Here is a 13,476-nt window from a genome sequence, read left to right as displayed (position 1 = left end):
ATGGATGGTGAACTCACTCACCCCTCATCCAGATGTATCCGAGGCTGCTGGGCTTCAATTTTCCCACCCCACATTCCTTTATTAAGGCATCTTTTTTGATCGCCCCCTAGTGTTAACCCCATTCCCTGCCAGTAACATTTACACAGTAATCAGTGCATTTTTTTAACACTGATCGCTGTATAAATATCGATGGTCCCAAAAAAGTGTCAAAAGGGTCCGATCTGTTTGCCGCAATGCCGCAGTCCCACAAAAAAACACAGATCACATTATTACTAGTATAAAGTTTAAAGTTTAAATCTATAAAAATGCCATAAATCTTTCCCCTATTTTGTAGACGCTATAAGTTTTGCGCAAACCAATCAATATACACTTATTGCCGTTTTTTTACCAAAAATATGTAAAATTTGGCCTAAACTGATGAAGAAATGTATTTCTTTTTTTTTATATTTATTATAGCAAAAAGTAAAAAAAAAAAATGTTTTTTTTTCAAAATTGCCGCCCTTTTTTTGTTTAGAGCGCAAAAAAAAGAGATGACCAAATTCCACCAAAAGAAAGTCCTATTTGTGGGGAAAAAAGGGCGTCAATTTAGTTTGGGTACAGCGTAGCAACAACCGCACAATTGTCAGTTAAAGTGACGCAGTGCCATATCGCAAAAAAAAAACAATGGCCTGGTCATTAAGGGGGGAAATCTTCTTGTTTGCAAGTGGTTAAAAACGCTGAAAAACTCAGCTATTTGGCATTTATCAGTGCTTTTGAGCCATAAGCTACGGCTAAGAAATGCCCAAAAACAGCTAAAAAAGCTGAAAAACGCTACTGCCAAAATGCTGAAAACTCACTCTACAGCTTTCTACAGCTAATGTTACTGGCTTTTTTATAATGTCCAGTGTGCAGGAGGCCTAAAGCTGTAGCCTTCATTAACCTCTTAAGGACCCCTTCATGCCAATATTCGTCGGCAGAAGGGCACGGCTGGGCACAAGCACATACCTGTACGTTACCTTTAAGAGCCCAGCCGTGGGTCATGAGCGCGCCGCCGGCGACACGCTCGCGACCTGGTTCTGTGCTCCGTGACTGTGTCCGCGGGACCCGCGGACCTGATCGCCGCCAGTGTCCCATGAGCAGGTCACAGAGCTGAAGAACGGGGAGAGGTAAGTGTAAACAAACCTTTCCCCGTTCTTCCTAGTGTGACTTCCACTGATCGTCTGTTCCCTGAAATCACACGCCAAGCCACGCTTTGCGCGAAGTGACGTAACTTTTTCAAACGGCGACGTGCGTAGCGTACTTTGGTATTCCCGGACGTCTTACGCAAGAACATTTTTTTTTTAAATTCGACGTGGGAACGACGGCCATACTTTAACATGGGCTGTGTAAAGTTAGGGCAGGTAAAACGACGACTAACTTTGCGACGGGAAACTAGACTAGCAACGACGTAACGAATGCGAAAAACCGTCGTGGATCGCCGTAAAACCTCATTTGCATACCCGACGCTGGAATACGACGCAAACTCCACCCAGTGGCGGCCGAGGTACTGCATCCTAAGATCCGACGGTGTAAGACAATTACACCTGTCGGATCTAAGGGCTATCTATGCGTAACTGATTCTATGAATCAGTCGCATAGATACTCTGAGAGATACGACGGCGTTTCAGAGAAACGCCGTTGTATCTCTTCTGTGAATCTGGCCCAAAATGTCATCTAGTTAGGGTTTTCATCCACCTTCGGTTCATTGCTTCCAGTCTGAGTTTTTCTTATTGTTATATTGAGGTTGATTCACTAAAGGCAAAAATATTGTTCACTTTGCAAGGGAATTTTCCCCAGAGCTTAGTGAATGAGGTGCAACTCTGCTGCATTCCATTGTCCAAGTTTTATTTATTTTTTATTTACCTTGATTAGATATTCTTTCCAAAGTGAACTTTCACTGTATTCACTACTAAGTCAAAGGAAAATCCCCTTTCAAAGTGCCTATTTGCAATCAACTCCTAAGTATTCTAATGACGTGACGGCGTCTCATCATTTGTTACTTTGTAGAATGATGTGTTGTGAATAGACATGTGCAATTCGTTTTGTTCCAAATTCGTTTTTTAATGAATTTTGACAAATTCGTTAATTCTGAAATATCCGAAATAAACTAAAACCTGTTTAACCACTTCAATACAGGGCATTTCCACCCCCTTCCTGCCCAGACCAATTTTTCGTTTTCAGCGCTGTCGCACTTTGTATGACAATTGCGCGGTCATAAAAATGTGGAAGTGGCTAGTGGGTCCTCAATCAAATACGGCACCTCATCCCTGAACAATAGTAGCAAAAATGGGGAAGAGGGGCATAAAGGGATTATAGCGGTGCCCAACAAGTCAGACAATAAATTTCCTTTAAAAAAACATAATTTTTATTTTACAATATTTGAAATAATTATATTGATCAATATATCATTCAATACATTTAAATTGTACATCAGTTGCTCCCAGCATGTTTCACCAAAGCATTGGCTTCTTCCGGGGATAAAGTACATTCAATATAGTGTTTTTATTCTACAAAAAAGACAAACAATTATTTTTACTAATACAAAAGATAAAGATATACTGTACAAAGCAGATCAAAAACAGACTGAGGGTTGAACACATCAGAGTATAGGAGGTCCTAGCAGTGTTGCCAACCTACCAGATTGAAATTTACTAGCACGACACCTGAAATTTACTGGCGCAGCCACGTTTTTACTTGCATTTCACAAAAGTTACTCAATTACATTTTTAGGTGCAAATTTCAGTATTTCGGCTACAAACAAGTACGCTAGGCAAATAGCAATGCGATTTAAGGTAGATATTAAGGTAAAAAAACATATTTTTGTTATTTTCGATATAATAGGGGCAAATTATTTAGTCAAATCACCCCCTGCCTCAGGGCCGGCCCTACCATGGGACCCGCTGGTCCCATGGTACCAGGTGGCACTTTCAAGGGGGCTATTATTTCAGATTTTCAAATTTTTCGTTTTTCAGATTTTCAAATTTACGAACTTACGAATCTACGAATTTTTGAATATTCTGAAAAATCAATTAAACAGGTTTTTGTTCATTCGGATGTTTCCGAAATTAACAAATTTGTCAAAAGTCGTTAAAAGACGAATTCAGAATAAAATTAATTGTACATGTCTAGGATTGATTTACTAAAACTGGACCGTGCACAGTCTTGTGTAGCTCTGCATAGAAACCAATCAGCTTCCAGTTTTTTTGTCAAAGCTTAATTGAACAAGCGGAAGTTAGGAGCTGATTTGCTACCATGCAGAGCTGCACCAGATTTTGCACTCTCCAGTATTAGTAAATCAACTACATTTTGCCCTAGGGTGGCAACATTGATTTAACTGACAATTGCGCTGTCGTGCGATGCTGTGCCCAAAGAAAATTTTTGTCCTTTTTTCCCGATAAATAGAGCTTTCTTTTGGTGGTATTTGATCATCTCTGCGATTTAAATTTGTTGCACTATAAACAAAAAAAAGTGGCTATTTTAAATACACAATATTTTGTAGTTTTTGCTATAATAAATATCTCCAATTTTTTTTTTAAAAAGCTATTTTTTTCTCAGTTTAGGTCAATATGTTTTCTACAAATTTTTGGTAAGAAAAATCGCAATAAGCGTATATTGACATAAGTACAGTGGAGACTAGGAGGTGGTGAGGAGGGTGTAGGGTGTTAGTTCATCGCTTCATTTTTTCAGACAAGATGAACTAACTATTTACATGCGGTGACTGCATTAATTTTAATGTTCAGAAAAGAAAAGAGCTATTCAGCAAGTACAGAAAACACCTGTGGTCAGAAATGCACTTTGCTTTAGGCCCTGTTCACACTTGTGTGATGCCAGACATCGCATGTGATTTGCAGCGCACTGCTGTTCACATTACATGCAATGTCTGTGCGATGCGATTTCAGCCATACAGATAGTATGGGTGATATTGTACCGCATTCGGTCCAAACACGCACAGGACCCTTTTTTCTGTTTAGACCAGAATCGGATCTCATGGGGGAGATTCAGATAGAGATACGACGGCGTATCTCCTGATACGCCGTCGTATCTCTGAGATCCGAGGGTCGGATCTATGCGACTGATTCATAAGAATCAGTTACGCATAGATCTCCCTTAGATCCGACAGGTATAAGTGACTTACACCATCGGATCTTAGGCTGCAATCTCCCGCCGGCCGCTAGGTGGCGCTTCCATTTGTATACGCAACAAATATGCAAATGAGGAGATCCGCCGATTCAGAAACGAACGCCCGTCGCTTTTTTTTACGTCGCTTGCTTTCGGCTTTTTCCGGCGTATACTTACCCCTGCTATGTGAGGCGTATCCTATGTTAAGTATGGCCGTCGTTCCGGCGCCGAGTTTTGAATTTTTACGTCGTTTGCGTAAGTCGATTCAGAATACGGCCGGACGCAAGTTACGCTCACGCCGAAACCAATGAAAAATTGGCGGACGGCGCATGATTTAAATACTACACTCCCCCTAGCCGCGGGGGGATTTACGATCCGCCGGCGCAAGTTTCGAGGTAAGTGCTTTCTGAATACTGCACTAGCCTCTCAAATTTGCGCCGGCGGATCGTAAATCAGATAGATTAGCGGATATTTAGATCCGCGTAATCTATCTGAATCTAGCCCCATGAGTGCGATCCGATTCATGTCAAAACATGTCAGTTGGCAGCGTGATACGGGAGCTGAAATGGGGGTGTTGTTAACATATAATGACACTCCCCAGCAGTTTGCATATGGCAGTGTGAACTGACGTGCGAGTCGGGTGAAATGCGGGAACCCGCAGTGGATTTGCAGGGTTCTCGCATCGCACAAGTGTGAACCGAGCCTTTCACTTCCTGTGAGATGAACAAGACTTTAGAAACAATGTTATCTCTTGTTTGCAAACTTACTAGTCCTAATATTTTGTTTTAATACTTGCAATTTTGTATTAGCTGTTCTATGCACAGGTTATGTCATGGTTATGATTTGTTACCAGTGTAGATGTAAAAAGTCCCGAGCAAAGTTCTCTAAATCGCTTTTCAACCCATTAGCAGCTTGGGCCCTTTGGACTTAAATTCATTAAACTACAAAGGCCCTTCATTGCAGTGTCAGTGACATGTGATCAAGGTGTAGTTTGTTGCTATCAGTCTCACAATGAAGTGTGATATTTGTCTTTGACAATCAAAATGTTTGATATTTTATTAAACTGCATATAAAATATTCTTTTTGTTGTAGCGACTGAGACAGATGGTTGGAGTTCCAGCTGATTATCATATCAAGTGGGGGTCCAGGAAGTCCCATGGGGACTCTTTCAACATTACATCTCCACCATTTGATAAGGTTATCATTATTCTCCAGTGTGTATAGTTCATTTTTTCCTTTCCTGCATATGGTTTCCTGTCTGGAAATAAAGTTATAAAAAGAATAGCATTAATTAATTTATTAGCTGAACAAAGAGGGCAGCAGTTTGTCATACCAAGAACAACAGATGGTGAAAGTTCTGTATTGGTATGAGAAACTGTTCATCCTTACCCAAACTGTACCTATGAAGCCCTGTACACACGGGCCAGAATCTTGTCAGGAAAAAAACATTGTTCTTGAAAGGCAAGAACATGGTGACGTCACCACGTACGACGAGCATGCGCGGGTTTCCATGGCGACAGGTAAGTATACACACTCTCGGGTTTCTCGGCAGGAAAACATGTTCTCTATTTTTCTCGTCGAGATTTTAGGCAGTTTTCTTGACGAGAAACCTGAAAGCCTCGTACACTCGGCAAGAAAGCTCTGCCAGCAGTAAACCGAGCGTGTGTACGAGGCTTCAAAGTAGCCACAGTTTTTCTAGTGGACTCAAATGATGCACACATGTGTGCAAATGTAGGGAAGAGCCCTTTCTGTTCCCTATAGCGCTTTCTCGGGTATGCACATTTGGTGTGTTTCCCCAAACGCTGATGCAGAAGCGATCACCATTTACACATTCAGCCATTCACTTATATCGGTGACTGTATGTGGTACCTTTGGATGTCTGGGTGTGGGAAAGTGACAGAAAATTTACCCTTGAGGACTTTGGAGCTATCAGAAACTGTAGAATAGATTAAAGGGGTTGTAAAGTTTTTTTTGTTATTTTCTAAATAGGTTCCTTTAAGCTAGTGCATTGTTGGTTCACTTACCTTTTCCTTCGATTTCCCTACTAAATGTTTTTTTTTCTTTTTTTTTATTTGTCTTAATTTCTCACTTCCTGTTCCTCCTCAGTAAGGTGTTCAATAAGTTGTTCTAAATGACTTTCCATTGCTCGGATGATGGTGGAAAGCTTACTGAGGAGAAACAGGAAGTGAGAAATTCAAACAAAGAAAAAAAACATTTAGAAGGGAAATTGAAGGAAAGGGTAAGTGACCCAACAATGCACTAGCTTAACCTGCCTGGCGGTATCCCCAAGCGTGACTCGGGGTGGGTTTTTTATGTTGCGATCGGTATCCCTGAGTCACGCTCGGGGTAAGCTATGCAGAGCCTGCAGCGTGCGCTGGCTTACCTTGTCCTGGATCCAGCGATGCCACCGCGCTGTGTGAGAGAGCGGGACCTCACTCGATTCACACAGCGTCCTCCTGTGCCGCCGATCTCCATTCCCTGCGACGTTACGACGCACGGGGGCGGAGAACGGTGCAAAATTCAAAAACGTAAACAAACACTATACATACAGTATACTGTAATCTTATAGATTACAGTACTGTATGTAAAAAATACACACACCCCTTGTCCCTAGTGGTCTGCCCAGTGCCCTACATGTACTTTTATATAATAAAAACCTTTCTTTCTCCCTGCAAACTGTAGATTGTCCATAGCAACCAAAAGTGTCCCTTTATGTCAAAAATGGTTTTAGATCAGCTAAAAAACAGCGATAATAAATTATAATCACTTGCAGAATTGTCATAAAAAAAAAAATAATGACAGCAACAATTCTGCAACTGAGAAAATTTCAGTGATTTTGATTTGATTACATTATTGAATAATTTTTATTAGAATTATATTATTATTTGTTATAATTATTTATAATTATTAATTATATTATAATTTATAATTTTGTTTTTTTTAAAATGTCATACGCGGGATGCCTATTAGATTCTTGTTTGGTCAGATTTAAGTGAGTTATTTCTAAGAATTACAGGCCTACAGTACAAATCACCAAATTTCCTTGCAAATAATTGTACCGCTTTTGGTACGTAATTCCAGACAGAATCATACCGCCAGGGAGGTTAAGGGAACCTATTTAGAAAATAAAAGACAAACCTTTACAACCCCTTTAAGTTTAGAACCTCTGTCAGGTTTTTCTTTTCTCTTTGTCCCAGCCCAAGAGATTTGCACTCTCTAATTGTCCTGGAAAAAGCGAGAGAAAACCCAACATTTGGAGTTTTCAGTTATTAGTACAGCCATTCTTAAAGTAGCTGATCATTTAAAGCAGGATACACAGCATAGTGTTTGTGCTGTGTCATTTGTCCCTCTCTATGTTCTTAAAAACCTGGTTGATCTTGCCTGTTCCTGTGTCCCTCTTGTCTGTGTTGACCACGGTAATCAAGGCTGCTGATCCCTGATTACCATGGTCAGTTTACGTGCCTCCATCAGCCCGATGCACTCTCCTCACTCCCCCTCTCCCCCTCCCTCCCTTCCTGTAACATAACTAGTGAAAAATCCTGTATTACTCTCACAGGATAATATAATGTTCAGTGTGTGTGTTTGTTTAAGATTATTGTGGAAAATACCTTATTTACAGCGCCCCTGGGTGCTTACATGACCTCCCACTGCTCTTCTCCTCCATTCCCGGCTGAAGTCAGTGGGGAATCTCGGCCCCTCCCTCTGCAGTACCCGGAGCGGGGAAGAAGAGCTCCTGTAGGTCACCCAGCGACAATGTAAATAAGATATTTTCTGCAATAATTTTAAACAAACACAGTGCACAGTGCACATTATTGTGACAGAGCTGGTTACAGCATTTCTCTCTAGATCAGGGGTGTCCAAACTTTTTTCAAAGAGGGCCAGATTTGATGAAGTGAACATGTTCGAGGGCCGACCATTTTGCCTGACATTCTTTGAACCATTAAAATTCGGTCTAAGTCTGTTCGTCTGAGCACTAATACGCTGTCCGACAAGAATTCTCTTTGTGGCTATGTGTGGTGAAGAGATGAGCTCAGGCGTGTTATTTGGCTATACCGTATTTATCAGCGTATAAGACGCACCTTCACTTTAAGAGGGAAGTTTCAGAAAAAATAAATACATTTTAAATAAAGAACTGTAAAGCAAAATAAGGGTCAGTGCCCATCTGCAGCCTCACAAGTGCCCATCTGCAGACCCACCATTGCCAGGAATGCTGCACCCATCATTGCCAGAAACGCAAAATCCACCATTGCCAGAAACACAGTACCCACCATTGCCAGAAACGCAGTACCCACTCTTGCCAGGAACACAGCCAGGAACGCAGCACCCACCATTGCCAGGTACGCAGCACCCATCATTGCCAGGAACACAGCACCCATCATTGCCAGGAACACAGCCAGGAACGCAGCACCCACAGTTGCCAGGAACACAGCACCCAGCCTTGCCATGAACACAGCCAAGAACGCAGCACCCACCATTGTCAGGCACACAGCACCCACCATTGCCAGGAACACAGCACCCACCATTGCCAGGAACACAGCCAGGAACGCAGCACCCACCACTGCCAGGAACACAGCCCCCACCATTGCCAGGAACACAGCCAGGAACGCAGCACTGAATACAGCCAGGAACGCAGCACCTACAATTGCCAGGAATACAGCCAGGAATTCAGCATCTACCACTGCCAGGAACGCAGCACCCACCATTGCCAGGAATACAGACACACCATTGACATCAGTGCAGCCTGATTAATGCCTATCCATCTTCAGCCTTGGAGGGGGCAGGAAGGCTCAGGACGAATGCCAAAAGATTACATACAGGAGAAACTCCTGTTTACATGGAGTCCCGCCTCCTATGATGGACAGAACAGAACAGCCGTCCAATGGCAGCACAGGAGCCGGGACTTCCTGTTACAGAGCCCGCCCGTAAACAGGAAATACTCCACTTTAACCTTTTTAACCTTAATAACATTCTAGTCTGAGGGAACCCTTCTAATAATTATTGTATCTTCAGCTTATGATACACTCTCGTGATGATCACTGGAAATAATGCTATCAACCATGGAACCCTGGTTGAGAAAAGCTACACTAAACCACGAATAAACGATATATCTTCCAATAGTGTCACTTATTCTAGTGACAAATGTCTAAGACAGTATATCTGCTCACTTTAGAGAGGTAATTTTTTCAGATGTTGGTGTCATAGGGACAAGTCACAGAGTTCCATTTGCACTTTAGATGAGTTATAAATGTATATATTCCGGTTATCATAATACCAATAAAAGTGCACTTTAAAGCGGAGTTCCGGACACAATTTCACTTTTTAAATATAAATACCCCTGTAATACACAAGGTTAATGTATTCTAGTAAAGTTAGTCTGTAAACTAAGGTCCGTTTTGTTCGGTTGTTACAGCATTTAGACACTTTATAAAATAGAAATTGACTGGGGCCATCTTAAGTGTGGGCATCATGAAGCCAGACTGTATGACTTCCTGGATTTCAGCCTTGCAAATCTCGCACATGCTCAGTGCTGCACAAGCAGTGTCAGATCAGGTTTCAGCACCTGTGCTGTCCAAGTCACATGATTCTTTGAGACTGGGGAATGCACAGACTCCTGGAAAGTTACACCCACTACATTCCCAGGCAGGGGCGGACTGACCATTGAGTCACTCGGGCACTGCCCGAGGGCCCCATGCCACTAGGGGGCCCCATCAGGGTTGCCAGGCTCAGTAAAACCAGGGACAGTATGTAAAAATCAGTTTTTTTTTAGATCTGTCCCTGATATGTCCGAAACTGACATGCTTTTAATGTGAATATCCCAAGATTTTAGCTGCCCTGCCTCTGCACTGCCTCCTGGCGTGGTGGCCATCTGTAAGCCAGAGGGGCCCCATAATCTTCAATTGCCCGGGGGCCCCATGAGTTGTCAGTCCGCCCCTGTTCCCAGGAGTCTGTGCGGTGTAGGTTAGGAAGCATTAAGCACCTAGGTGCAGGAAGTGGGGAGATTAACTATTCTGCCTAGCAACAACACTTTGAAGGCATCTAAAAAAAGAAAAAAAATTTGTAAAGGACTAATGACATTTTTTTAAAACTACTGATGTAATGTTATATTTATGGGTGGAACTCCACTTTAAATGTAAAAGGAGTAAAAATAGGAGAGGTGCAAAGGTACCGGTAAGATGACTCTCCTCCTCCCTGTTGCAGGGGCTACAACTTGGCTGCAGCACAGTCTGACACCGAGTCACTGCTTGCAGATCCAGGCTGTGGTCTCAAGAGAGCAAATCTGCCCCCACACAGGCTTTTTATTACCTCTCCCAGCATTCTGTTCTACTTCCTTAGCTGGCTGGGATTTGTAGTCCATATCAGTCTGGCTGAATATAGAACTTGACTCCTTGGACTACATGTCCCAAGATGCTTTGCTACATTCTTAGTTCTCATTAACCCTGATTTCAGGATGTGATGACACAGAGTCTGGGCCGGGCACTAGGAGGAAACATTGTCACGGTGGCAACACTGCAAAGTATCTCTTGAATATGCAGGCAACTCTAGCCAGCTCCTGGCTACATAAATATGGGTACAATCTAGACCAATCTAACCAGCAGTAATAAAAGAACTTGATAACAAAGCATAGAAAGTCAGGTGCTATATCGTTTTCACAGGAAAAGGGGCAGATGGAGTGTTTGAGGAATTCATTACAGTACATTTTTGCTGTGGGGCCCGTGATTTGTAGTTATGTCATTGGGGAACATCTTATCTTTTTCTTTAGCATTCTTGGCTTCAGGCTTTCTGAAGTTCAACTACAGTGTGTTAACATTATTATTATTATTATTTTTTTTATAAAATTACATTTAGTTTAGTCTAATATATGTTCCAAATTAATCATTAGAGCAAGGAACTTGAGAATTCTTACGGAGCCCAGGTTCACACTGGGTACGATTTCCTTCGATTTGAGATGCGATTTCACATGTGAAATCGCATCTCAAATCGGCGGGATTTGCCGCCAATTGTCGGCAATGACACTGTCCTAATCGGTGCGACGCCGCATCTGCGGCGCTGCACCGATTTCAAAAAGTAGTTCCTGTACTACTTTTTGCGATTTCGGGCCACGATTTACATAGACATCTGTGCAGAAACCGGCACAGATGTCTCTTAAATCGTGGCCGAAATCGTGACTGCCGGCGGGAGTGAAATCGTGCAAGTTCAGCTGAACTCTCACGGCCTCACTCCCGCAGCCCAGTGTGAACCAGGGCTTAGGACATTTACATTTTCTATAGTAAAGAGATTTTCATTCAGAACTTGACAATACAGGATTATTGAAAAGTCAGCAGCCAGAAAAAATTGTTCTGACTGCTGTGTTATCAAAATTTGTTCAGATAGACATTAAAGGTCAGACAGAAAAATACAAGGACTTAACATGCCTAAAGACAGACAGATTTTTGCAAGACACTGCATCCGTTTGGAAAAACCTTTGCAATGTTGGGGTCAGGGTTATTGTTTATGGGTGTTCCCTACATGGTTATAACAAGTATTTGTAGAGTCCTCTGGAAGTTCTAATTTTTGCACAAAAGAGCGTCACCACATGTACACTATATTGTATTGTCAAAAGTATTGTGACGCCTGCCTTTACAGGCACATGAAATTTTATGGCATCCCAGTCTTAGTCACTAGGGTTCAATATTGGACATCATTGAACCCTACTGACTAAGACTGGGATGCCATTAAAGTTCATGTGAGTGTAAAGGCAGGCGTCACAATACTTTTGGTAATATAGGGCCAGATTCACAAAGGAGATACGACGGAGTATCTCAGATACTCCGTCGTATCTCAGATACTCCGTCGTATCTCTCAGAGTATCTATGCGACTGATTCATAGAATCAGTTACGCATAGATAGCCCTAAGATCCGACAGGTGTAATTGTTTTACACTGTCGGATCTTAGGATGCAGTACCGCGGCCGCCGCTGGGGGGAGTTTGCGTCGTAAACCAGCGCCGGGTATGCAAATTAGGAGTTACGGCGATCCACAACGGTTTTTCGCGTTCGCTACGTCGCTGCTAGTCTAGTTTCCCGTCGCAAATTTAGTCGTCGTTTTGGGTGCCCTAACTTTACACAGCACACGTATGTGCTGTATAAAGTATGGCCGTCGTTCCCGCGTCAAAATTTTAAAATTCACGTCGTTTGCGTAAGACGTCCGGGAATACGGAAGTACGCTATGCACGTCGCCGTTCGAAAAAATGACGTCACTTCGCGCAAAGCACGGCGGGAATTTCGAAACGGAGCATGTGCAGTAGGTCTGGCGCGGGAGCGCGCCTAATTTAAATGGCACACGCCCATTTAAATTACGTGGGCTTACGCCGGAGGCCGCCAGCGTAGGTTTTCATTGCAAGTGCTTTGTGAATCAGGCACTTGCGATGAAAACTTGCGGCGGTGTACGTTACGTTACGATACGTTACGTCGCCGCACTTCTACGTGAATCTGGCCCATAGTGTACCTTTAACTTTTAGGCTGCTCATAGATTTTTATTCAATCTGCCAGCCGGTTGATAGAAAAAAACAAAAAATAAAATGATTCCCCCATCCACACATGGAAGGTGGATGGTGGAATCATCCAAATTGTGCTATTGTATTCTTACAGGGGGAGCGCCTCTGCTTCTCCATTAAGAAGCAATTTTCTCTTTCTTAAGGCCCCTTTCACATGGGGCGGATCCGTTGGACGGACTCCACTTAGCTCAGTGGGGGATCATTCTGTTGATCTGCACTAAGTGGGCGGATAACAGATCCGTCTCTGCTCACTGTGCAGAGACGGACCTGTCAGAGCCCCACTGGCTCCTCGTATCCCAATACTTTTCGTAATATAGTGTATATCACCTCCACCTATAAGCAAGTTGTGGAGAACAGTGTGATTGATCTGGAAATGTGATTGATGGGCAGTTGTCACAAGGTCCATCATTCCTAGTGTGACAGCTGCCCTTCTATGTCCTTAGAGTATCCATACATGAACAGAACTCTAATTGATAATAATGAACAACCTTTTATTACTCAAACTGTATATCACCGAGACCCACCACAATTGTTGTTCCTGACCTCCTAATGCTTTTCTTTTGAAAGCAATCATTTTTTCTGCTTATGAAAGAATATGAGATTTTCGATTTTTGCAAAAAATATTTGTCACCCTTTGTTATAAGTGATACCTACATCTGAATGTGCATTATTATGTCAAGGGGTGATGTACAGGAAATAAATGACGCACAATATGACATTTTGGAAAATGTTGTCAAGTTTCTGACAGAACAAATGGATAAAGATAAATTAGGGCTACATGGTATTAGGTATTTGGAATCAGTAATT

The sequence above is a fragment of the Rana temporaria genome, chromosome 2, assembly GCF_905171775.1.
Source record: "Rana temporaria chromosome 2, aRanTem1.1, whole genome shotgun sequence".
Taxonomy (NCBI): Eukaryota; Metazoa; Chordata; class Amphibia; order Anura; family Ranidae; genus Rana; species Rana temporaria.
The sequence above is the reverse complement of the archived record's forward strand: the minus strand, read 5'-3'. Positions refer to the sequence as shown.